This window comes from Pinus tabuliformis, chromosome 6 (assembly GCF_031772625.1).
Source record: "Pinus tabuliformis cultivar Carrire ecotype Pingquan chromosome 6, CPIR1, whole genome shotgun sequence".
Lineage (NCBI taxonomy): Eukaryota > Viridiplantae > Streptophyta > Pinopsida > Pinales > Pinaceae > Pinus > Pinus tabuliformis.
Genome location: NC_142292.1, coordinates 1,993,421,458 through 1,993,447,071, shown reverse-complemented (window position 1 = coordinate 1,993,447,071; position 25,614 = coordinate 1,993,421,458).

Sequence of the window (25,614 nt, the reverse complement as noted above, 5' to 3'; positions counted from 1 at the left end):
AAGAAACTCTTACAACCTGGCCTTGGTGTTGTGCAAGTTCCTCCCAGGGTCCATCAAGGGTTTTCCTCTACTTTGACAAAGCTCACCCTCTCCCAAGTAGAATCAAGTGAAGACAATCTCTCCTCACAAAGGCTCTAATGGAAGACCTAAATCCTGCAGCATTTACCCAAAGAAAATGTATAGCTCCAACCTCTTCTCCTCCTGGCTCAATGCCTTTATTTATAGTGCTGTAAAGAGGTTATTCAGGTCCACTATCAATGGGATCATCCCCCTCTATGGGTGGGATAGCTCCCTTATTGATGGGATAAGTTCCCCCTTAATAGAGATACATGAACCAACTGGAGGCGCATCCATTTCATCAAACCGACCTCTAGAATGTTCTAGAAGTAACCACAAGTAACTTTTTCAAGATAAAACTCGCGCATTTTGCCTTTTACAGAGGGACGCACCTGTCCCTTAACATACAGAGCGTCCATGGACGCGGATTTTGTGAACATGGTCAGCGTCCCCGCCGGTAAGGCTAGAGAGAACCTGCGACCCCAGAGATAAACATGATTTTTACAAGACTTTCTCTCTTCTTTGAGTTTGAGATGGATAACAGAGGCATGAGACTTGCCTAAGAGGGTAGCATGACTTGTTGATTGGAGCCATACTAACTGTAAGTAGTCAAGGTGACATTTTTTAGTGTAACAATGAGGCGTACTAGGCCCAGGCTGAGAAACTACAGAAGGTACAGAAGTTTGAATAGTAGACTGGACAGGTTGCTGGGGTGAACCAGAAACTAAGGGTTGTCTAGTTTGAGAAGAGAACTGTACATTCGGTTGCAAGACCTGTTGAGTTTGAGATGGATCCCACACTAAGTTCATTCCGAGGTACGGACCCATAACAGGTTGAGAATATTGAGGACCATAACCGGGTTGAGGGTAGGGTTGATAATTCAGAGGTACATCTCCAGTTCCTTGAACATATGATTGACCGGAAGGTGGTTGGAAACCTTGGTTTGAGTACTGACCTTGAGGTTGATAACCTTGAGGCATGTACTGATACTGGGGTTGACCTTGAGGTACATATTGAGTCTGGGGTTGACTTTGACGAACGTACTTGTTACACTAAAAAATGTCACCATGGCTATTTACAGTTAGTATGGCTCTATCAACAGTCATGCTATCCTCTTAGGCAAGTCTTATGCCTCTGCTCTCCATGTCAAACTCCAAAAAAAGAGAAAGTCTTTATAAATGTATTTATCTCTGGGTACGCAGGTTCTCTCAACCTTACCTGCGGGTACACACCCAATGTTCACAGAAGCTGCGTCCTTGGACGCTCTGTATGTAAAGGGGCAGGTGCGTCCCCCTGTAAAGGTAAAAATGCGCAAGTTTCATCTTTAAAAAGTTACTTGTGGTCATTTCTAGAGCATTCTAGAAGGTTGTTCGACGTGTATTGAGCGCCTCGAGATGGTTCATGTACCCCTACCAAAGAGGAACTTATCCCATCAATGAGGGAGCTATCCCATCCAAAGAGGGGATTATCCCATTGATGGTGGACCTGATTAACTTCCTCTTGAGCACTATAAATACAGGCATTGGGCCAAAAGGAGGGGAGGTTGAAAGATATACATTTCTAAGGGTAAATGCTGCAGGAATTAGGACTCCCATTTAGAAGCTTGTGAGGAGAGATTGCCATCTTTGCTTGTTCTATTTGGAAGTGGGTGAGCTTTGTCAAAGTAAAGGAGAACTCTTGATGGACCCTGGGAGGGACTTGCACAACACCAAGGCTCAGGTTGTATTTGTTCCTTTTGTTACCTATTAATGCAAATGAGTCCATTCTTCTCAATAACTTGTTATTTATGAGTTGTTTCATGTACTCCTTGGTCTATGTGTTAAATATGTTTTATTCTATGAGATTATCAAGTGCTATTTAATCGTTTGATTGTTAGTGTATGCAGGTTTCAAAGTGAAGGAGGAGCTCATCCGGATCAGCAGAGCTGGACTGCTACAACAACGTTGGATTACAGGTAGGATCTAAACACTTGGTTTCCCGTATAGTAAATGCATGTTTAGAGAAGGATTGCTCTTGCTTGTCTTGTTTGTCACTAGAGAGTCTTAGGCTCCTAGGGAGGTTGGTTGTGTCCTCACAATCGACTCTTTCCGCCTGACAAATTGGCGACTCAGCTGGGGACTCCATTGATGTGAACGTCTTTTCCTTTGTATGCAACTTTGATCTGAGAAAAGTCATTTATTTTCTGGTTTTTGGCTCTGTGACTTTGTTTTTGGGTGGATTAGCTTAGGATTAAATTATATTTAGTTTTTCTTGAATTTTCCAGTAGGACGCACCCTCTGAGTATTGCACAGTGCGTACCTGTACGCACTGTTGCTGTGTGCACAGAGCGGGCCCGCACCTGGCTTAACCGGTTGCTTGCGTCCCCTGCTAAAATTTAAGAAAAATCCATTTTTTGCATTTTTTCTCTTAGATTTTGCTTTTTCTTAGTTTTTACTGCCCAGATCCACTGGTTACCTGCCATAAATCTTCACCTAAGCTTGTTTCATTGGCATTCCTGCTCTAAGCTTTCATCAATTGGGTGTTTTGAGTCTCTTTATTGAGAAATTCTTGATTTGTTTTCCTTTGGTCATTACTTGGAGGTTTCTCTCAGTCTTTTCACAATTTTGCATCTTGCATAGATCACATTTTCATAATTAGAATTCTCATTTTCAGAATATGAATGAAAAATGTGCATAGATTACATTTGCATACTTTTCAAGTGAATTGTGCTTAGATTACAATTGCATAGTTTACATTCTGAAAAATCAATCGTAGATTTAGATCAGCTTTCTTTGATTTGAATTTACACAAAAACAGAAAAAAAGGTTTGGAATTGATTTGCATTAGTTTTTCTTGATAAAATTAGTGCATTAGAGAATTTCTTATATTTTCTCTTAGTGATCAATTTTTTCATTGTCGGAAGTGAATGGAAACTCTCTCCTTACTTTAGTTAGGATTCATCGAATTGAAAAGATTACATTATCATATTCGATTGCATTCATTTGAGTCGGGTCATAACACCATTGGTTTCATTTCCATTTACCCATTTGAGTAATAACAGCCTTAATAACACAGCGCTTAATTAAAATTCATCTAGTAATTTTTACATTTCTAGGGCTCTGAAACACCAATATAGATCAGGCTAGTGTCTTGGAGTAGGAGAGTAATTAACTCTCCAAGACAGTAAAACCAAACAAGTAGCTCATCTTGTGGTAGGATAAATCCAATTGTTTCATTTGTACTCTGGGAAAGCTCCTCTTAAAGGAGAAGCACGAGCTCGTGTCCGAACCAGTGAGGGGATCAATCCTCCCTCATTGGGAACGACGCCAGACACGCACGTATTACAAACAGTAAACCTCGGATTAACCATTGTCGAGGAGCCAGGGGTCACTTATCGATAAACCTTGGATTATTGTCAAGGAGCCGGCAAGGGGATTGAGCTTGATACTCTGCCCTTGCGTGCTGTTGGAGTGTAGACTGTTCCCCCAGGTGCATTTGTTGCTGTTGGTAACCTTAGTGACCATTATCTTTAGGGTTCTACCCAAGGTGACGGTGGAGGGAAGATCCCACTGTACCTAGAGCAGACGTCGGTTAGAATCACTTGGATTTTCTGGGGGGTTCACTTCACTCGAGACGGTTAAAGTGGAGGAACTTGGTCCAGTCTATTCATTAAGCAGGTTGCCGGGGTAACTGTTCCACACGCCACTTCTGTATTGAATTCTGCGATGTTGGATTTCATCACCAACTAGTGTTTTCGGTCCGGAAGGCTACTGTTTGTGTGTGGTTTGACTCCTAGATTTGATAGCGCGTGTTAATTTTTTTGTTTTTACTTTTAGAGGCCATAGGTGTGAATTGTGAATTTTAATTGTTAGGTGTGAATTGTGAATTGTTAATTTTAGTTTTAAAAATTGTTAATAAAATTCACTGAAGTTGAATATAATGGCAAACGTTCCGGAATTTATCAACCTAGGAACCCCTCCTAACGAGAATCCTAGTACTTTTCCTTACTTTGGAAATGTTGGTCCTCCTTATATGGCTACTTTGTCATTACCTGGATTTACAATAGGTTTACCGATATGGTTATTTTCAACTTCGTTGGCCCAAAATACTCCAATTGTTCCATCTCAACCGGATGCTTCACCTCAACAGAGTTCACCATCTCAACATCACCAACCTTCTGTTGACCCTTTACCTTCTTCGCCTAATTTTTCTTCCTCCATTTCCTCCTCTTCGCCTGGTAAAAGCCTTGATGCTAGTAACCAGGAGGTTAAGAAGAAGAAGAAAGGGAAGAAGAAGAAGAAGAAGAAGAAGCAAGATAAGAAAGAAGTCAACCAACCAACTGTGGCTATAAGTGTTAGCTGTGTTGAGGAAAATTCCGACATGCATCGTAAACCCAAATACCCTTGCAGGCTTTGTAAGGGTGACCACTTCCTTGTCAATTGTCCCGGTATTCCAAAGGTCTTGGAAGTATGGTCAGAAAAATCTCATCAACTTTCCATTGATCCATCAACCAGTGATAGTCAGGTTCCTGGGAAAAAGGGTAAAGTTAGGTTTCCTTGTAAGTTATGCAAAGGGAGTCATCAAACTCACGTTTGCCCTCACATGGATGAAGCCTCAACATTGTTGGAAAACCTTACTATTCCACAGCAAGAATTTCCAACTGGTTACCGTAAACTTTCTCCCAACCTACCGTCAACTGACGGAGTGATTGATTTAAATTCAAGTACAGTCGATCACACTCTTCCATTGGAGAGTGAAACTCATGTCACTCAGGTTGATGATCCATTAGTTGATCAAGTGGTCGATTCAATTTCAAATTCGGTCGATCCCACTTTCCCTTTAGAGAGTGAACTTCATACCGCTCAGGTTCTTCTTGTTACATCAGATTCTTCTATGCCGGGGGGCATTTCACCTATTTCTACAGAACCCCCCCCAAGCACAGAGGTTTTTTCCTTTGATTGGAATAGACTGACAGAACCTCGTCTTCCTTCCTCCATCCCTTTCCAAATCATTTTCAAGGCTGGTAGTAGGGACATCCATCGTACTCAGGTAGATGAAGGTGCTTCTGTTAGTATTTTATCCTCAACTGTTTGGAAAGCTTTGGGTTCCCCTCAGCTTGCGCCTATTACACAGAATTTGAAAGCTTTTAACAGAACCATTAGTGAACCTTTAGGGATCCTTCCTAAGTTTTCTATTACCTTGGAAGGTAAAACTGTTTGTATTGATCTTATGGTAGTTCGAGGTCCCTTGGATTTCAATTTACTCCTTGGGCGAGACTATGTTTATGATATGAAAGCTGTCGTATCGACACACTTTCGCGTGATGTCTTTCCCTCACAATGGCAGTATTGTGACTGTAGACCAGCTTTCGTTCCCTAGTCTTGTCTCAACTACCAATAATATGACAGCCCTAAATGTTCCTGATTCTAGAGTGGTATCTACCCTGCCACGGGTTAATTATGTGGCAACTGGTCCCATGTTTTCAGTTACCGATGTAAGTGAGCCTCTCACTGTTGATTTAGATCCGGTAATTGACATGGAAAACTCTATGGGATTACTTGAACACGATGTTCTTATCCCTTTTGAGTCCCTTGACATGTGTTCCTTCTAGAGAAATATTCTTCCTTGTGATGAAGACCTCTTGGAAGCCATGATCAAGGTGTGTCCATTGACATGTCTTTCCTCCAGTTGGAAGCCATGATCAATGTGGCGAGGATAGTTTCTTTTCCTGTACCAACCTCGTTAAAAAATGAAACAGGCTGCCATGAGGACAGTTATGTTCCTGTGTCAACCTCGTTAAAAAATGAATCAGGTACGAGGATAGTTTGTTCCTCTCTCAACCTCGTTAAAAAATGAAATTGGATGGTGTGAGGAAAGTTCCTTTTACTGTGTCGACCTCGTTAAAAAATGAATCAGTGTGTGCGAGGATAGTTTTGTTCCGGTATCAACCTCGTTAAAAAATGAAACTGGATGTTGCGAGGATAATTTTTTCTTGTATCAACCTCGTTAAAAAATGAAACAAGGAGTCCGAGGAAAGTTCCTTTTACTATGTCAACCTCGTTAAAAAATGAATCAGTGAGTGCGAGGATAGTTTGTTCCCGTCTCAACCTCGTTAAAAAATGAAACTGGATGTTATGAGGATAGTTCTTTTACTGAGTCAACCTCATTAAAAAATGAATCAGGTAGATTTTAGGTTAAGTAGGTAGATTGTAGAAAGTAGGGTTTTGAGGATAGTTCCTGTTACTGAGTCAACCTCGTTAAAAAATGAATCAGGTATGAGGATAGTTCTTCTCTTGTGTCAACCTCCTTAAAAATGAAACAACTCCCTTTTCAAGTTAAATATTGAAAGTAAACCTTCATTCCATCCATCTGGTTGAATGCAATGAAGCCTGGGGGGCATGTACCTCGCTTTGCATCATTATACTGGGGGCATGCGAACTTTTTGAGCATAGTTCCTTGTCTTGTGTCAAGCTCGTTAAAAATGAAACAAGGGTAGGTTAAGTAGGTAGATTGTAGAGAGTAGTTATGAGCATAGTTCCTTGTCTTGTGTCAAGCTCATTAAAAAATGAATCAAGGATTTTATGAGCATAGTTCCTTGTCTTGTGTCAAGCTCATTAAAAAATGAATCAAGGTTTTCTAGAGTAAAGTTTTTGTTAGGTAGATTGTATAGAGTAGTTATGATCATAGTTCCTTGTCTTATGTCAAGCTCATTCAAAAAATGCAACAAGGATTTTGAGGATAGTTCTTTTCCTATGTCAACCTCACTAAAAAATGAAACAACTCCCTCGAGTCTTTCCAAGCTCTTGAAAGTAAAGCTTCATTCCATCCACCTCATTGAATGCAATGAAGCTTGGGGAGGGCATGCACCTCGTTTTGCGTCATTATTATGGGGGCATGTGAACTTATAACAAGCATAGTTTTTCGTTTCAAGATTGTGTAAACATGAAACCGGATCCGAGCATAGTTTTTATCTGTGTCAATCTCATTAAAAAATGAAACAAATCCTCCTCTACTTGAGTCGAGAGATTGACTAGATCTCATAGATGTTAGGTTGTATGTTTAGGTTAGTTATTTCAGTTTTTTACGTAATTTTAGGTCGGGTCTTTCAAATGATCTCATACTTGAACCTTCTTTTCATCCACCGTAGTTGAATGAAATGAAGCTGGGGGGCATGCGCTCTAGCAGTTATGCTTAGGGGGCATCAAGCACAATTTTCTCTCTGTTTCAAGCTTGTGTAAAAATGAAACTACTTTGAAGCATAGTTTTCTCCGTTTCAAGCTTTTGTAAAAATGAAACCTATCTCGAGTCAATTTCAGTTATTTTCAAGACTCGTTAAACTCATGAAAATCCCGAGATTATTTTGCTATCTTTCATTCTCGTAAAACAAATGAAAATGCCGAGTCCTTTCCATCTTTTCCTGCTCGTAAATTAAAATTGAAAGTCGGCCATGAGTACATTTTTATCATTTTTTCGAACTCATTAAAACTTATGAAAAAGTGAAAACCATGAGTACATTTTTATCATTTTTTCGAACTCGTTAAAACTTACGAAAGAGTGAAACCTCAGAGTCATATTTTAAGCCCTTTTCCGACTCCTAAAATATGAAAAGATTACTGAGCGTTTCTTTTACACTCGTTAAAACGGAATTAAAAGACGGTCCCCTTAGAGCTCTTTTCTGACCGTAAAATCAGGAAAAGATTGCCGGGTTTTTGTCGTTTCAAACTCGATACGGAAATAAAACGACGTGTCCTTGATCGTTTTTTACTTTTCACATCAGAGACACTAATTATGAAAGTACTCCTTGGTCGCAAGATCAAGCGGTTCCCCCAGGTATTATTTTATACTTTTTCGGGCTTGAGGGACACAAATTTACGAAAAAGTTCAACCTGGAGTCTTCTTAAGTTTTTCAGACTCTCTAAAATTGAAAAACGCCGAGTTTCTCCTATACTGGGCTCGTTAAACATTTCACAGTAAAGGACCTGTTCAATTACAAACAGGAACGAACCACTCCTTCCTAGGGTTCGAATCAAAACTAGGTTGGACTCATCCGAAGGATGAGCTTATAATCAAGCATATGTTATCCTCCTCAAGCTTGTTTAAAAATAAAGAGGTACTTGCCAGAAATGGTGGGGGAAAAGAGAGAAGAATGAGCCTATTTGCTATCTTTTGTCTCAGAAGAAACTTTATTACCACTCTTGGACACGACACTTTTTATTCACCTGGGTTGGGAAATCCTTTACCTCACAGTTGATCAAACCACTTTGAAAGTCTTCAGCCGGGTTCCAGGGATTAACTTTGAGTCATTCATCACCAAACCATCTGTCGTGTCGTTATGTGTTCAAGAGGTCTGCAAGCAAAATTTTCATCTGCAAAATACTTGTCATCCATTTGACCATCCCTGAGTCAGTCCTTACAGCAACATTTCTTCAACTTGAACAATGATTTCGTGTTGCGGGCTTGCTTGCAACGGGTCGCTTTCTATCGACATCAACACATTATCTAGAGAGATGACTTAGAAATCGTCAGTACCTTGAAGTATGCATGCATCAATGGCAGGTTTCTCGCCTTTGACGTCAGTTTACATCATTGAATTTCGATCAAAGGATTCTGTGAAATGTTCGACATCAACTCATTTATTCACATCTCATGGATTGTACTGGGTACTTTGAGAACCATTGACATTATTAGTGGTCTCTCTCACACTTGTTAACAGTTTATATCATCGACTGGTAATCAAGTGGTTTCTACCATGTTCGACATCAACTCATTTATTCACATGGCTAGAATCGTACCAATTCGGGAAGTAGAAATGAAGACCCTGGATCTAGTTTCCACCATCCAGGCTGCGAGGAGTTTTGTATTCATTATCTAAGTAGACTAATCATAAACAGATGGCTGCGCCCATACTGTGTCTACAAAAGTCTATGATTATGATGTACTGCAAGAACATTCCTGTATCAGAATAGTTAGTCTGTTAGTTAAAGTTTTGATCTGAGTATGGGAATGCCTACCTCAGTGATGATATAATCTTATACATGTGTTTTGTGTTGAAAATTGCAGGTTCTGACCAGGCTCTCCACGAGATAATCCTTGAAATGATAAAGCGCTTCACCCTTCCTAGATAATACAAAACCCTAATCTATTACAGGCTTCGCACTTTAGGGGGAAATCTGTTACACTAAAAAATGTCACCATGGCTATTTACAGTTAGTATGGCTCTATCAACAGTCATGTTATCCTCTTAGGCAAGTCTTATGCCTCTGCTCTCCATGTCAAACTCCAAAAAGAGAGAAAGTCTTTATAAATGTATTTATCTCTGGGTACGCAGGTTCTCTCAACCTTACCTGCGGGTACACACCCAATGTTCACAGAAGCTGCGTCCTTGGACGCTCTGTATGTAAAGGGGCAGGTGCGTCCCCCTGTAAAGGTCAAAATGCACAAGTTTCATCTTTAAAAAGTTACTTGTGGTCATTTCTAGAGCATTCTAGAAGGTTGTTCGACGTGTATTGAGCGCCTCGAGATGGTTCATGTACCCCTACCAAAGAGGAACTTATCCCATCAATGAGGGAGCTATCCCATCCAAAGAGGGGATTATCCCATTGATGGTGGACCTGATTAACTTCCTCTTGAGCACTATAAATACAGGCATTGGGCCAAAAGGAGGGGAGGTTGAAAGCTATACATTTCTAAGGGTAAATGCTACAGGAATTAGGACTCCCATTTAGAAGCTTGTGAGGAGAGATTGCCATCTTTGCTTGTTCTATTTGGAAGTGGGTGAGCTTTGTCAAAGTAAAGGAGAACTCTTGATGGACCCTGGGAGGGACTTGCACAACACCAAGGCTCAGGTTGTATTTGTTCCTTTTGTTACCTATTAATGCAAATGAGTCCATTCTTCTCAATAACTTGTTATTTATGAGTTGTTTCATGTACTCCTTGGTCTATGTGTTAAATATGTTTTATTCTATGAGATTATCAAGTGCTATTTAATCGTTTGATTGTTAGTGTATGCAGGTTTCAAAGTGAAGGAGGAGCTCATCCAGATCAACGGAGTTGGACTGCTACAATAGCGTTGGATTACAGGTAGGATCTAAACACTTGATTTCCCGTATAGTAAATGCATGTTTAGAGAAGGATTGCTCTTGTTTTTCTTGTTTGTCACTAGAGAGTCTTAGGCTCCTAGGGAGGTTGGTTGTGTCCGCACAATCGACTCTTTCCGCCTGACAAATTGGCGACTCAGCTGGGGAATCCATTGATGTGAACGTCTTTTCCTTTGTATGCAACTTTGATCTGAGAAAAGTCATTTATTTTCTGGTTTTTGGCTCTGTGACTTTGTTTTTGGGTGGATTAGCTTAGGATTAAATTATATTTAGTTTTTCTTGAATTTTCCAGTAGGACGCACCCTCTGAGTATTGCACAGTGCGTACCTGTACGCACTGTTGCTGTGTGCACAGAGCGGGCCCGCACCTGGCTTAACCGGTTGCCTGCGTCCCCTGCTAAAATTTAAGAAAAATCCATTTTTTGCATTTTTTCTCTTAGATTTTGCTTTTTCTTAGTTTTTACTGCCCAGATCCACTGGTTACCTGCCATAAATCTTCACCTAAGCTTGTTTCATTGGCATTCCTGCTCTAAGCTTTCATCAATTGGGTGTTTTGAGTCTCTTTATTGAGAAATTCTTGATTTGTTTTCCTTTGGTCATTACTTGGAGGTTTCTCTCAGTCTTTTCACAATTTTTCATCTTTTTGCTTCTGTTTTTGCAAAAAACAATTCCCCCTCATTCGCCAGGGGGGGGCTAAATTGTGTATGAGTGTTAATCGCCTTTGAGTGTTTTTATTTTTTGATCTTTGGAACTCTCACCCAATTTTCTCGACTTGCACTTGATTGGTTCTTAGATCACATAAGAATTGTCTTGTGTTTGAGAATTCTCTTGCATAGATCACATTTTCATAATTATAATTCTCATTTTCAGAATATGAATGAAAAATGTGCATAGATTACATTTGCATACTTTTCAAGTGAATTGTGCTTAGATTACAGTTGCATAGTTTACATTCTGAAAAATCAATCGTAGATTTAGATCAGCTTTCTTTGATTTGAATTTACACAAAAACAGAAAAAAAGGTTTGGAATTGATTTGCATTAGTTTTTCTTGATAAAATTAGTGCATTAGAGGATTTGTTATATTTTCTCTTAGTGATCAATTTTTGCATTGTCGGAAGTGAATGGAAACTCTCTCCTTACTTTAGTTAGGATTCATCAAATTGAAAAGATTACATTATCATATTCGATTGCATTCAGTTGAGTCGGGTCATAACACCATTGGTTTCATCTCCATTTACCCATTTGAGTAATAACAGCCTTAATAACACAGCGCTTAATTAAAATTCATCTAGTAATTTTTACATTTCTAGGGCTCTGAAACACCAATATAGATCAGGCTAGTGTCTTGGAGTAGGAGAGTAATTAACTCTCCAAGACAGTAAAACCAAACAAGTAGCTCATCTTGTGGTAGGATAAATCCAATTGTTTCATTTGTACTCTGGGAAAGCTCCTCTTAAAGGAGAAGCACGAGCTCGTGTCCGAACCAGTGAGGGGATCAATCCTCCCTCGTTGGGAACGACGCCAGACACGCATGTATTACAAACGGTAAACCTCGGATTAACCATTGTCGAGGAGCCAGGGGTCACTTGTCGGTAAACCTTGGATTATTGTCAAGGAGCCGGCAAGGGGATTGAGCTTGATACTCTGCCCTTGCGTGCTGTCGGAGTGTAGACTGTTCCCCCAGGTGCATTTGTTGCTGTTGGTAACCTTAGTGACCATTATCTTTAGGGTTCTACCCAAGGTGATGGTGGAGGGAAGATCCCACTGTACTTAGAGCAGACGTCGGCTAGACTCACTTGGATTTTCTGGGGGTTCACTTCACTCGAGACGGTTAAAGTGGAGGAACTTGGTCTAGTCTATTCATTAAGCAGGTTGTCGGGGTAACTGTTCCACCCGCCACTTCTGTACTGAATTCTGCGATGTTGGATTTCATCACCAACTAGTGTTTTCGGTCCGGAAGGCTACTGTTTGTGTGTGGTTTGACTCCTAGATTTGATAGCGCGTGTTAATTTTTTTGTTTTTACTTTTAGAGGCCATAGGTGTGAATTGTGAATTGTTAATTTTAGTTTTAAAAATTGTTAATAAAATTCACTGAAGTTGAATATAATGGCAAACGTTCCGGAATTTATCAACCTAGGAACCCCTCCTAACGAGAATCCTAGTACTTTTCCTTACTTTGGAAATGTTGGTCCTCCTTATATGGCTACTTTGTCATTACCTGGATTTACAATAGGTTTACCGATATGGTTATTTTCAACTTCGTTGGCCCAAAATACTCCAATTGTTCCATCTCAACCGGATGCTTCACCTCAACAGAGTTCACCATCTCAACATCACCAACCTTATGTTGACCCTTTACCTTCTTCGCCTAATTTTTCTTCCTCCATTTCCTCCTCTTCGCCTGGTAAAAGCCTTGATGCTAGTAACCAGGAGGTTAAGAAGAAGAAGAAAGGGAAGAAGAAGAAGAAGAAGAAGAAGCAAGATAAGAAAGAAGTCAACCAACCAACTGTGGCTATAAGTGTTAGCTGTGTTGAGGAAAATTCCGACATGCATCGTAAACCCAAATACCCTTGCAGGCTTTGTAAGGGTGACCACTTCCTTGTCAATTGTCCCGGTATTCCAAAGGTCTTGGAAGTATGGTCAGAAAAATCTCATCAACTTTCCATTGATCCATCAACCAGTGATAGTCAGGTTCTTGGGAAAAAGGGTAAAGTTAGGTTTCCTTGTAAGTTATGCAAAGGGAGTCATCAAACTCACGTTTGCCCTCACATGGATGAAGCCTCAACATTGTTGGAAAACCTTACTATTCCACAGCAAGAATTTCCAACTGGTTACCGTAAACTTTCTCCCAACCTACCGTCAACTGACGGAGTGATTGATTTAAATTCAAGTACAGTCGATCACACTCTTCCATTGGAGAGTGAAACTCATGTCACTCAGGTTGATGATCCATTAGTTGATCAAGTGGTCGATTCAATTTCAAATTCGGTCGATCCCACTTTCCCTTTAGAGAGTGAACTTCATACCGCTCAGGTTCTTCTTGTTACATCAGATTCTTCTATGCCGGGGGGCATTTCACCTATTTCTACAGAACCCCCCCAAGCACAGAGGTTTTTTCCTTTGATTGGAATAGACTGACAGAACCTCGTCTTCCTTCCTCCATCCCTTTCCAAATCATTTTCAAGGCTGGTAGTAGGGACATCCATCGTACTCAGGTAGATGAAGGTGCTTCTGTTAGTATTTTATCCTCAACTGTTTGGAAAGCTTTGGGTTCCCCTCAGCTTGCGCCTATTACACAGAATTTGAAAGCTTTTAACAGAACCATTAGTGAACCTTTAGGGATCCTTCCTAAGTTTTCTATTACCTTGGAAGGTAAAACTGTTTGTATTGATCTTATGGTAGTTCGAGGTCCCTTGGATTTCAATTTACTCCTTGGGCGAGACTATGTTTATGATATGAAAGCTGTCGTATCGACACACTTCCGCGTGATGTCTTTCCCTCACAATGGCAGTATTGTGACTGTAGACCAGCTTTCGTTCCCTAGTCTTGTCTCAACTACCAATAATATGACAGCCCTAAATGTTCCTGATTCTAGAGTGGTATCTACCCTGCCACGGGTTAATTATGTGGCAACTGGTCCCATGTTTTCAGTTACCGATGTAAGTGAGCCTCTCACTGTTGATTTAGATCCGGTAATTGACATGGAAAACTCTATGGGATTACTTGAACACGATGTTCTTATCCCTTTTGAGTCCCTTGACATGTGTTCCTTCCAGAGAAATATTCTTCCTTGTGATGAAGACCTCTTGGAAGCCATGATCAAGGTGTGTCCATTGACATGTCTTTCCTCCAGTTGGAAGCCATGATCAATGTGGCGAGGATAGTTTCTTTTCCTGTACCAACCTCGTTAAAAAATGAAACAGGCTGCCATGAGGACAGTTCTTTTCCTGTGTCAACCTCATTAAAAAATGAATCAGGTACGAGGATAGTTTGTTCCTCTCTCAACCTCGTTAAAAAATGAAATTGGATGGTTTGAGGAAAGTTCCTTTTACTGTGTCGACCTCGTTAAAAAATGAATCAGTGTGTGCGAGGATAGTTTTGTTCCGGTATCAACCTCGTTAAAAAATGAAACTGGATGTTGCGAGGATAGTTTTTTCTTGTATCAACCTCGTTAAAAAATGAAACGAGGAGTCCGAGGAAAGTTCCTTTTACTATGTCAACCTCGTTAAAAAATGAATCAGTGAGTGTGAGGATAGTTTGTTCCCGTCTCAACCTCGTTAAAAAATGAAACTGGATGTTATGAGGATAGTTCTTTTACTGAGTCAACCTCATTAAAAAATGAATCAGGTAGATTTTAGGTTAAGTAGGTAGATTGTAGAAAGTAGGGTTTTGAGGATAGTTCCTGTTACTGAGTCAACCTCGTTAAAAAATGAATCAGGTATGAGGATAGTTCTTCTCTTGTTTCAACCTCCTTAAATGAAACAACTCCCTTTTCAAGTTAAATATTGAAAGTAAACCTTCATTCCATCCATCTGGTTGAATGCAATGAAGCCTGGGGGGCATGTACCTCGCTTTGCATCATTATACTGGGGGCATGCGAACTTTTTGAGCATAGTTCCTTGTCTTGTGTCAAGCTCGTTAAAAATGAAACAAGGGTAGGTTAAGTAGGTAGATTGTAGAGAGTAGTTATGAGCATAGTTCCTTGTCTTGTGTCAAGCTCATTAAAAAATGAATCAAGGATTTTATGAGCATAGTTCCTTGTCTTGTGTCAAGCTCATTAAAAAATGAATCAAGGTTTTCTAGAGTAAAGTTTTTGTTAGGTAGATTGTATAGAGTAGTTATGAGCATAGTTCCTTGTCTTGTGTCAAGCTCGTTTAAAAAATGCAACAAGGGTTTTGAGGATAGTTCTTTTCCTGTGTCAACCTCACTAAAAAATGAAACAACTCCCTCGAGTCTTTCCAAGCTCTTGAAAGTAAAGCTTCATTCCATCCACCTCATTGAATGCAATGAAGCTTGGGGAGGGCATGTACCTCGTTTTGCGTCATTATTATGGGGGCATGTGAACTTATAACAAGCATAGTTTTTCGTTTCAAGATTGTGTAAACATGAAACCGGATCCGAGCATAGTTTTTATCTGTGTCAAGCTCATTAAAAAATGAAACAAATCCTCCTCTACTTGAGTCGAGAGATTGACTAGATCTCATAGATGTTAGGTTGTATGTTTAGGTTAGTTATTTCAGTTTTTTACGTAATTTTAGGTCGGGTCTTTCAAATGATCTCGTACTTGAACCTTCTTTTCATCCACCGTAGTTGAATGAAATGAAGCTGGGGGGCATGCGCTCTAGCAGTTATGCTTAGGGGGCATCAAGCACAATTTTCTCTCTGTTTCAAGCTTGTGTAAAAATAAAACTACTTTGAAGCATAGTTTTTCTCCGTTTCAAGCTTTTGTAAAAATGAAACCTATCTCGAGTCAATTTCAGTTATTTTCAAGACTCGTTAAACTCATGAAAATCCCGAGATTATTTTGCTATCTTTCATTCTCGTAAAACAAATGAAAATTCCGAGTCCTTTCCGTCTTTTCCTGCTCGTAAATTAAAATTGAAAGTCGGCCATGAGTACATTTTTATCATTTTTTCGAACTCATTAAAACTTACGAAAAAGTGAAAACCATGAGTACATTTTTATCATTTTTTTGAACTCGTTAAAACTTACGAAAAAGTGAAACCTCAGAGTCATCTTTTAAGCCCTTTTCTGACTCCTAAAATATGAAAAGATTACCGAGCGTTTCTTTTACACTCGTTAAAACGGAATTAAAAGACGGTCCCCTTATAGCTCTTTTCTGACCGTAAAATCAGGAAAAGATTTCCGGGTTTTTGTCGTTTCAAACTCGATACGGAAATAAAACGACGTGTCCTTGATCGCTTTTTACTTTTCAGGTCAGAGACACTAATTATGAAAGTACTCCTTGGTCGCAAGATCAAGCGGTTCCCCCAGGTATTATTTTATACTTTTTCGGGCTTGAGGGACACAAATTTACGAAAAAGTTCAACCTGGAGTCTTCTTAAGTTTTTCAGACTCTCTAAAATTGAAAAACGTCGAGTTTCTCCTATACTGGGCTCGTTAAACATTTCACAGTAAAGGACCTGTTCAATTACAAACAGGAACGAACCACTCCTTCCTAGGGTTCGAATCAAAACTAGGTTGGACTCATCCGAAGGATGAGCTTATAATCAAGCATATGTTATCCTCCTCAAGCTTGTTTAAAAATAAAGAGGTACTTGCCAGAAATGGTGGGGGAAAAGAGAGAAGAATGAGCCTATTTGCTATCTTTTGTCTCAGAAGAAACTTTATTACCACTCTTGGACACGACACTTTTTATTCACCTGGGTTGGGAAATCCTTTACCTCACAGTTGATCAAACCACTTTGAAAGTCTTCAGCCGGGTTCCGGGGAATAACTTTGAGTCATTCATCACCAAACTATCTGTCGTGTCGTTATGTGTTCAAGAGGTCTGCAAGCAAAACTTTCATCTGCAAAATACTTGTCATCCATTTGACCATCCCTGAGTCAGTCCTTACAGCAACATTTCTTCAACTTGAACAATGATTTCGTGTTGCGGGCTTGCCTGCAACGGGTCGCTTTCTATCGACATCAACACATTATCTAGAGAGATGACTTAGAAATCGTCAGTACCTTGAAGTATGCATGCATCAATGGCAGGTTTCTCGCCTTTGATGTCAGTTTACATCATTGACTTTCGATCAAAGGATTCCGTGAAATGTTCGACATCAACTCATTTATTCACATCTCATGGATTGTACTGGGTACTTTGAGAACCATTGACATTACTGGTGGTCTCTCTCACACTTGTTAACAGTTTATATCATCGACTGGTAATCAAGTGGTTTCTACCATGTTCGACATCAACTCATTTATTCACATGGCTAGAATCGTACCAATTCGGGAAGTAGAAATGAAGACCCTGGATCTAGTTTCCACCATCCAGGCTGCGAGGAGTTTTGCATTCATTATCTAAGTAGACTAATCATAAACAGATGGTTATTCCCATACTGTGTCTACAAAAATCTATGATTATGATGTACTGCAAGATCATTCCTGTATCAGAATAGTTAGTCTGTTAGTTAAAGTTTTGATCTGAGTATGGGAATGCCTACCTCAGTGATGATATAATCTTATACATGTGTTTTGTGTTGAAAATTGCTGGTTCTTACCAGGCTCTCCACGAGATAATCCTTGAAATGATAAAGCGCTTCACCCTTCCTAGATAATACAAAACCCTAATCTATTATAGGCTTCGCACTTTAGGGGGAAATCTGTTACACTAAAAAATGTCACCATGGCTATTTACAGTTAGTATGGCTCTATCAACAGTCATGCTATCCTCTTAGGCAAGTCTTATGCCTCTTCTCTCCATGTCAAACTCCAAAAAGAGAGAAAGTCTTTATAAATGTATTTATCTCTGGGTACGCAGGTTCTCTCAACCTTACCTGCGGGTACGCACCCAATGTTCACAGAAGCTGCGTCCTTGGACGCTCTGTATGTAAAGGGGCAGGTGCGTCCCCCTGTAAAGGTCAAAATGCGCAAGTTTCATCTTTAAAAAGTTACTTGTGGTCATTTCTAGAGCATTCTAGAAGGTTGTTCGACGTGTATTGAGCGCCTCGAGATGGTTCATGTACCCCTACCAAAGAGGAACTTATCCCATCAATGAGGGAGGTATCCCATCCAAAGAGGGGATTATCCCATTGATGGTGGACCTGATTAACTTCCTCTTGAGCACTATAAATACAGGCATTGGGCCAAAAGGAGGGGAGGTTGAAAGCTATACATTTCTAAGGGTAAATGCTGCAGAAATTAGGACTCCCATTTAGAAGCTTGTGAGGAGAGATTGCCATCTTTGCTTGTTCTATTTGGAAGTGGGTGAGCTTTGTCAAAGTAAAGGAGAACTCTTGATGGACCCTGGGAGGGACTTGCACAACACCAAGGCTCAGGTTGTATTTGTTCCTTTTGTTACCTATTAATGCAAATGAGTCCATTCTTCTCAATAACTTGTTATTTATGAGTTGTTTCATGTACTCCTTGGTCTATGTGTTAAATATGTTTTATTCTATGAGATTATCAAGTGCTATTTAATCGTTTGATTGTTAGTGTATGCAGGTTTCAAAGTGAAGGAGGAGCTCATCCGGATCAGCGGAGCTGGACTGCTACAACAACGTTGGATTACAGGTAGGATCTAAACACTTGATTTCCCGTATAGTAAATGCATGTTTAGAGAAGGATTACTCTTGTTTGTCTTGTTTGTCACTAGAGAGTCTTAGGCTCCTAGGGAGGTTGGTTGTGTCTGCACAATTGACTCTTTCCGCCTGACAGTACTGTCCCGTAGGTATGTATTGTCCTTGAGGTTGCCCCCAGGCACAAATTGGGTACCTTAAGGTTTCCCCCCAGGCGATAATTGAGGACTTTGAGGCTGCCCCCCAGGCGGTAACTGGTCACCTTGAGGTTGAGGATTAGGAATAGTACCTGACATCATGAGAATATCTTCTACACTCAACGGCTTAGTACCATTGTTTCCAGTTAATAACCCTTGTTCAATAGGTTGAGGAGATGCTCCCGAAAAAGTACCAGTAAGTGACTGATACCCAGAGGGAACAGAAGGACCGCCATACAAAAAGGTTTCTGGAGATTGAGAAAACATGGATGACTATCTTGACATATTTAACGGAGGATAGTAACCCCTAGGTGTTGGGTGATAAGGAATATGAGGTGGTGAAAAACTTAGTCCCGGGTTTTCCAAAAAATTGGTCAATGAAAGATACCAAGCACTGCTCCTAGGTGGACTGTAAAAGATTGATTCACGTTCCCTAAGTTCTATAACAGGTTGATTTTCAGGGATAGGGATGCCTTCTTCTTCCGGAGTAGCAAGTTCTTCAATAGCTATAAGTCCAGAAGGAAGATTTTGGGTAATTATTCTTTCTACCCTGGGTGAACCATGACCACTATAAGTTGGAGAGGTAAATCCCGATGTTGGAGTAGCAACAAATTCAGTTTCAGGTTTGGATATGTCAGGTTCCTCACCTAAATCACTAGTAGATGAAAAGCTACCAGTAATTTCGGAAACAGACACAGATTGCAGATTATAATCTACTACTAGAGCTTGAAAATCAAGATGTACCACCAAAGAAGACTCTCCTTCTTCAGGTGACCCAACTCTACTGTCTCTAGGAGTTATGAGGGCTCTTAACCCTTCAGGCTGGCTCAGTGAAAACTCAGGAGGTTGGCCCCGAAGTCTACGGGACTTCCTCGGTAATTAAGCCACGATTAAATATTTTAACTACTTCACACGAAAACAAAGTAAAATCTCAATGAAAACCACCTAAAGCCTTTAAAGAACCAAACAAATTTGAATCACACGCCTAAAGAATCTAGGAGATCAAACCACACACAAACCGTAACTTTCCGTACTGAAAACACTAGTTGGTGATGAAATCCAACGTCGTAGAGTTCAATACTAAAATGGTAGTTGGAACAGTTACCCCGGCAACCTGCTTAATGAATAGACTGGCACAAGTTCCTCCACTAAACCGTCTCGAGTGAAGAGAACCCTCCAGAAAATCCAAGTGAGTCTAGCCGACGTCTGCTCCAGGTACAGTGGGATCTTCCCTCCATCGTCACCTTAGGAAGAATCCTATAGAATATGGTCACTATGGTTACCAACGGAAACAAATATACCTTGGGGAACAGTCTACGATCCGATACGCACACAAGGGCAAAGTAACAAGCTCAATCCCCTTGAAGGCTCCTTGACATAATCCAAGGTTTACCAACAAGTGACCCCAGTCTCCTCGACAATGGTTAATCCGAGGTTTACCGTTTTTAATACGTGAATATCTGGCGTCGTTCCCAATGAGGAAGGATTGATTCCCACACTTGTTCGAACACGATCTCATGCTTCTCCTTTAAGAGGAGCTTTCCCAGAGCATAGATGCAACAATTGGATTTTTCTCCTACCACAAGATACAACTACTTGTTTGTTTTACTGTCTTGGAGAGTTAATTACTCCCTACTCCAAGACACTAGCCTAAGCTATGTTGGTGTAATACAGCCCTAGAAATAAAAAGATTACTAGATAGATTTTACTTTAAGCGTTATTTTTATTGGTTTTTGTTTAAGTCAAGAGGTGCGGAGATAAAACTTGTGGTGTGAAGACTCGACTCGAAATCACTAAAAAATGCACTTAAGATGATAAGCAATCTTTTCCCTTCAACGAATTTCTAGCTAGGAAAGAGTTTGAGAATGCAAATGCTTGTAAACACAAATCTTTCTTAACAAACAAATCAAAAGAAGAGATTTTTGTCTTTTCCAATGCACTCAAAACGAGACAACTAGTTATTTTCACAAAATTTTCCTTTTTATTTCAAACAATCAAATACTACAAAAACAAACTTTTTCCAAAAGAGATTTTTTATTTTTATAAAACACTCAAAACTATGGAAAATTCTAATCTTGAGATCTATAAACTATAAAAAACTATTTGAAGTAAAAGCTTACAAGATGTCTTTTCAAGGATGTTTTACTTAGCTATAAGCAAACTAAGGACTAATTTGTCCAGAATCACAAATCAGTCAAAAAACAACCAATTTTTTTTTTCTTTTCTAAAAATGAAATCCAAACTTTTAACACAAGTCTTTTTGAAGTTTTGCAAAGAGAAAACACAAGGTGGATTCCTCAACAAAGGCAAATTTTGCAAATGGTTAGACTCATAAGAAGGCCAGTAAAAACCAAGGTGATCTAAGGCTTCTACAACTTCTAAGCTCTGAGCTACTACAAGACCAAAGTGAAAACCAAGCCCGGCAACCAAAACATTTAGGAATTTCACCTAAAACCCTAACACCAATGGAATTAACCTAAGAAAAGTTCTTGACAAGTCACATGTAGGTCTAGGCAGGGGATCATAACATCTAAACAAAAACTAAGCTGACTAAAAGATAAAATCTCAAGTTTTCCAAAATTTTGATAGGGTCCGCAGGCCCGCAGTTCACACAGGTGTGGTACCACTCTGTGTGAAAAGAAAAAGTACGGATAGGTCCGCACTGTGTTGAAAGCCGAGGGTGCGGTCCTCTCCCAAAGTTATGAAAAACAAAAAATAATCCAAGATCTACTAAATCTACCCAATTCCACACACAACAAGCCAAAAACAGAAACAAAAAGACAGTTTCTCAGGTCAAAGTAAAGCAAATCAAGAAATCAAGTCCCCAGTGGAGTCGCCATTTTGTCACACGGAATGAGTCGATCTTGCGGACAAGATTGACCTCCCTAGTATCTAATGATATCTAGTGACAAGCAAGCCAATCAAAAACTATCTTTCTCTAAATATGCAATTTATAAACAAAGGCAAACAAGTGTTTTAGGCCTACCTTGGGTCCAATGCAAGTTTGTGGAAGCCTTGCTCCTTTGATCCAAATGAGCTCCCTTGTAGCGAATCTACAAACACAAACAAGCACACAAATTAAATAGCACCTAAAAATTCAATATCATAAAGCATACTTATCATGATGATCAAGGAATTCATGAAGCAAATGACAAAAGACAATTTGTTGAGAAAAATGAATCTGATTGTATTAATTCAAATCAAAGAAGAACTTTACAACCTGTGCCTTGATGTTGTACAAGCTCCTCCCAGGGTACAGCAAGAAGTCTCCTCTACTTTGACAAGTTTCACTCTCTTCCCAATGAAGCCAAAAAGGTATGTGATCTCTCCTCTCAAGATTAACTAGGAAGTCTCAATTCCACCAGCATTTACCCTAAAAAATGTTCAGCTTCTAACCTCCCTAGCAACCAGCCCAATGCCTTAATTTATAGTGCAATGGAGGGAAGTTACTAGGTCCTCCTTCAAAGGGATAAAGCCCTCCTTCAAAGGGATAGCTCCTCTCATCAAGGGATTAGCTCCTTCTCTTTTGGGATGCATGAACCACCTAAGAGCGAACAATCCATGTCAAAATTCCTTCTAGAATCATCTATAATTAACCCAAAGTGAGTTTTTTAGAATAAACTTGCACCTTTTTTAATTTCACAGGGGTCCGCACCCACTCCTTTAGAGACATAGCGGGCAGGTCTGCAGGTAATGAACAAGGGGTGCGGGACCGCAAGCAACAGTGAGAGAAAGTGTAGAACCAGAGCTTTGTTGATTTTTAATGTTTTTCTCTCATTTTCAAAGCTTGACATGAAGAGCTGAGGTCTGAGACTTGCTTAGGAGGACAATATAAGTGATGATAGACCCATACTGACTGCAAATAGTCATGGTGATGATATTTTTGTGTAACATATCTAAAACCTGGAAGGGGAAATTTTGAAGCGAGAGCTGTATTTCCTACTGAGTGCATTCTGAGAAAGAGATGGAGGACTTTCCCTTATTGATTTCCATCCCTGTGGCACTGCTGAAAAGTTTTAAAACCTCATTCATGGTTGTAATGTCCTGAATACTTCCACTGAGGAAAATAAGTATATCGTCCACAAAAAGGAGATGAGACAGATTGAAATGTTCAGTGATCTTTAATCCCCTGAGCCTCCCCAATCTCTTCTCAGAATCAATCAGTTTACTCAGTCCTTCCATAACCAGTAGGAAGAGTAGAGGGGATAGAGGGCATCCCTGTCTTATACCCCTATTAGCTTGAAAGGAGTGAGTAGCGGACCCATTGATGAGGATTGCAAATGATACAGATGTGATACATCCCATGATCCAGTTTGTGAATGCTAGGGGGAAACCCAAATGAGTGAGGATCATTCTGAGGTATAACCAGCTGACTTTATCAAAGGCTTTTGATAAGTCAATTTTAAGAGCCATCCCTTTGAGCTTTTTTTGTTTGATTGAATGGAGGGCTTCCTGAGCCGAGCCAATGGCTTCCTGGATATGTCTGTGGTGTAGAAAAGCAAATTGTTCCTGGGAGATATGATCAGATAAAATGGGCTTGATGCGGTTGGCGATGATTTTGGCTATAATTTTGTAGAGGCAATTGCAGAGAGAAATGGGCCGGAAATCATTGAAGGATGAAGGAGAGTCAGATTTTGGGATCAGGGCGATATAGGTGAAGTTGAGGGGGGCATATATACGGCCCAGAATCCTACTTTCTTCAATGACCGCAAGAAGATCCTGCCCCATAATATCCAGAAATGTAGTATAAAATTCGACAGGCCAGCCATCTAGGCCTGGGCTTTTATCTCTCTTAAACCATTTAAGAGTGCCCTCTAGTTCCCCCATTGAGACAGGTTTTAAGAGATCTTCAATGCCATTCGGGTCCATATATCTTGGGAAGTGTCCTGCTAGATTGATGATATCAGGGAGAGTGGTAGTTGTGGGGGCTTTGAACAGACTTTTGAAGTGTGTTGTTCCAAGCCTTGCTAGTTGAGAGTGAGTGGAAGCCCAACCTTCTTGTTCCATGGGCAGCTGCCAGATGGTGTTATTTTCTTTCCTACCATTGGCGAAGTTGTGAAAAAATTTTGTATTGCCATCACCAGCTTGTAGCCAAATAGCTCTGCTTCTAAGCCTCCATAGCTCTTCCTTTTCCAATAAGATCTTTGACTTCTGAGATTCCAGTTCAACAAGGTGAAATTTTGTTTCATTTGATAGGAAACCATGTCCCTTTTCATCAGTTAAGGAGGCAATCTGCTCTTCAATGTCCTTTTGGACCAGTCCATAGTAAGTCTTCTGAGCTTGTTAAGGTGCCCACAGAAATCAGTTGCCTTTCTCTGATCCCTGAGAGGGGGTTGAGCTCGCCAGAAATCCGAGACTAGTTTGATATAGTCCGGGTCTTTTAAGAATGCAGAATTAAATTTGAAAGGGGCTCGAGGCTTCCTGGAAGGACCCGAAACTTGAAGAAAAATGGGAGAATGGTCCGATAGGCCACCCGAGCCTACCCATTGCCTGAATAGAGTTAGGGTTTGGAGGAGCTCTTCATGGATGAGAAATCTATCCAGTCTTCTTCCCAGGGCTGCATCTCCAGTTCTCCTATTATGCCACGTGGGCATTTTCTTGTTCATGGGCACATCAATGAGTCCATGGTTCTCTAGGAGTATGCCCATTTGATCTGAGAGAGGGTCGATCTGAGAGTGATGACCCTAGGATTCCTCATTTCCTATGGAAAAATTTAGGTCACCTCCTATGATGGTGGAGCAGGTGATAAGAGTATTGTCCAGGATGGATTGCCAGAATTCAAGTCTGTTCTGGTTGGGAGCATAGATGTTCATGATACGAATATTTTTCCCCAGATCCCCAGCGAAAACATCCATGCCCAAGAATCCCTTCCCACCCTAGGAGGAAATCACTTTAATCGTTTTAGGGTTGATGCCCATAGCAAGACCCCCTGATCTGCCCACTGCATCCAAACCTTGGAAGTGCCATCCCGGGAGGAGGGAAAGTAGGGTTCGGGAAATCAGTTCAGTAGGTCTGAGGGTTTCCTGGAGGAGGAGAATGTCACAGCTGGAGTTAGTCAGGAGACGCTTGAGAGCCAATCTTTTTTTGGGGTTGGCTAGTCCCCTACAGTTGAAGGAAAGCCAGATCATGGGGGAACAGATACAAGGGGCTCTGATGCTCTAAGTGCCCTTTCAATAGTGGATTGGCGGCCCTGTGCTACATCAGCCACCGCAGATTTGATGGCTTTAGCAATCTTAGAAGGTCGACCTCTGGAAGGCTTGGATTTAGCTGATTGGGGAGGAATACCCAGTCCAAGAAGGGGAATATTGTGCAGAGGTCTGGATCGCAGATTGTAGGTATGGGGCCCCGATGCAGAGGGAGGGGAGGAAGGGAGGGAAGGGGGATTAGACCCCCGAATAGAGGGAGGTGTAGTCGAGAATATGGGGGGAGGGGACACTATGTCACAATTTAAGCGGGGGAGTGTGTTCGGGGTAGAGACAGGGTGAGATGAGGGAATATGAAGAGATGCAAGAACATTATTTAAATTAATAGTAGAAGAAACAAGAACAGTGGCATTACTCGTTGAAGGTGATGCTCCCACTGTAGCCTTGGAGCGCGTCCGGGGAGGGGATGGAGGCGACTTCCTTGGAATTTTTGTCTGCTGAGTCGAAACACCTTCAGCTTCCTTTGAAGGGGCATGTCCAGGAAGCTGTTCATCCATGTTCATCTCTTCTAACAGATAGGTTTGACCCCACGAACAACCTCTGAAACCGATGATGAGAGTAGCGGTAAATCCTTGTATAGGTGTCCCACTTTGTGACATCTTCGACAACGTGCATCAAGCTAAGTTATAAAGCTCCATCAACAATATATTTTTCTTACACGAATTCTGTGGTTATAGGTGTTGTTGAACACTGAGGATGGTGTTCCCCCAAGGGGGAGGGTTCTGTAACAACCCTGGTGAAAATTCCATGTAATACAAGTTAATAAAGGAAAAATAATAACCACGGTTGATGGGACACTTATTCCAATATGAATGTTGGGAAAGACATCCTA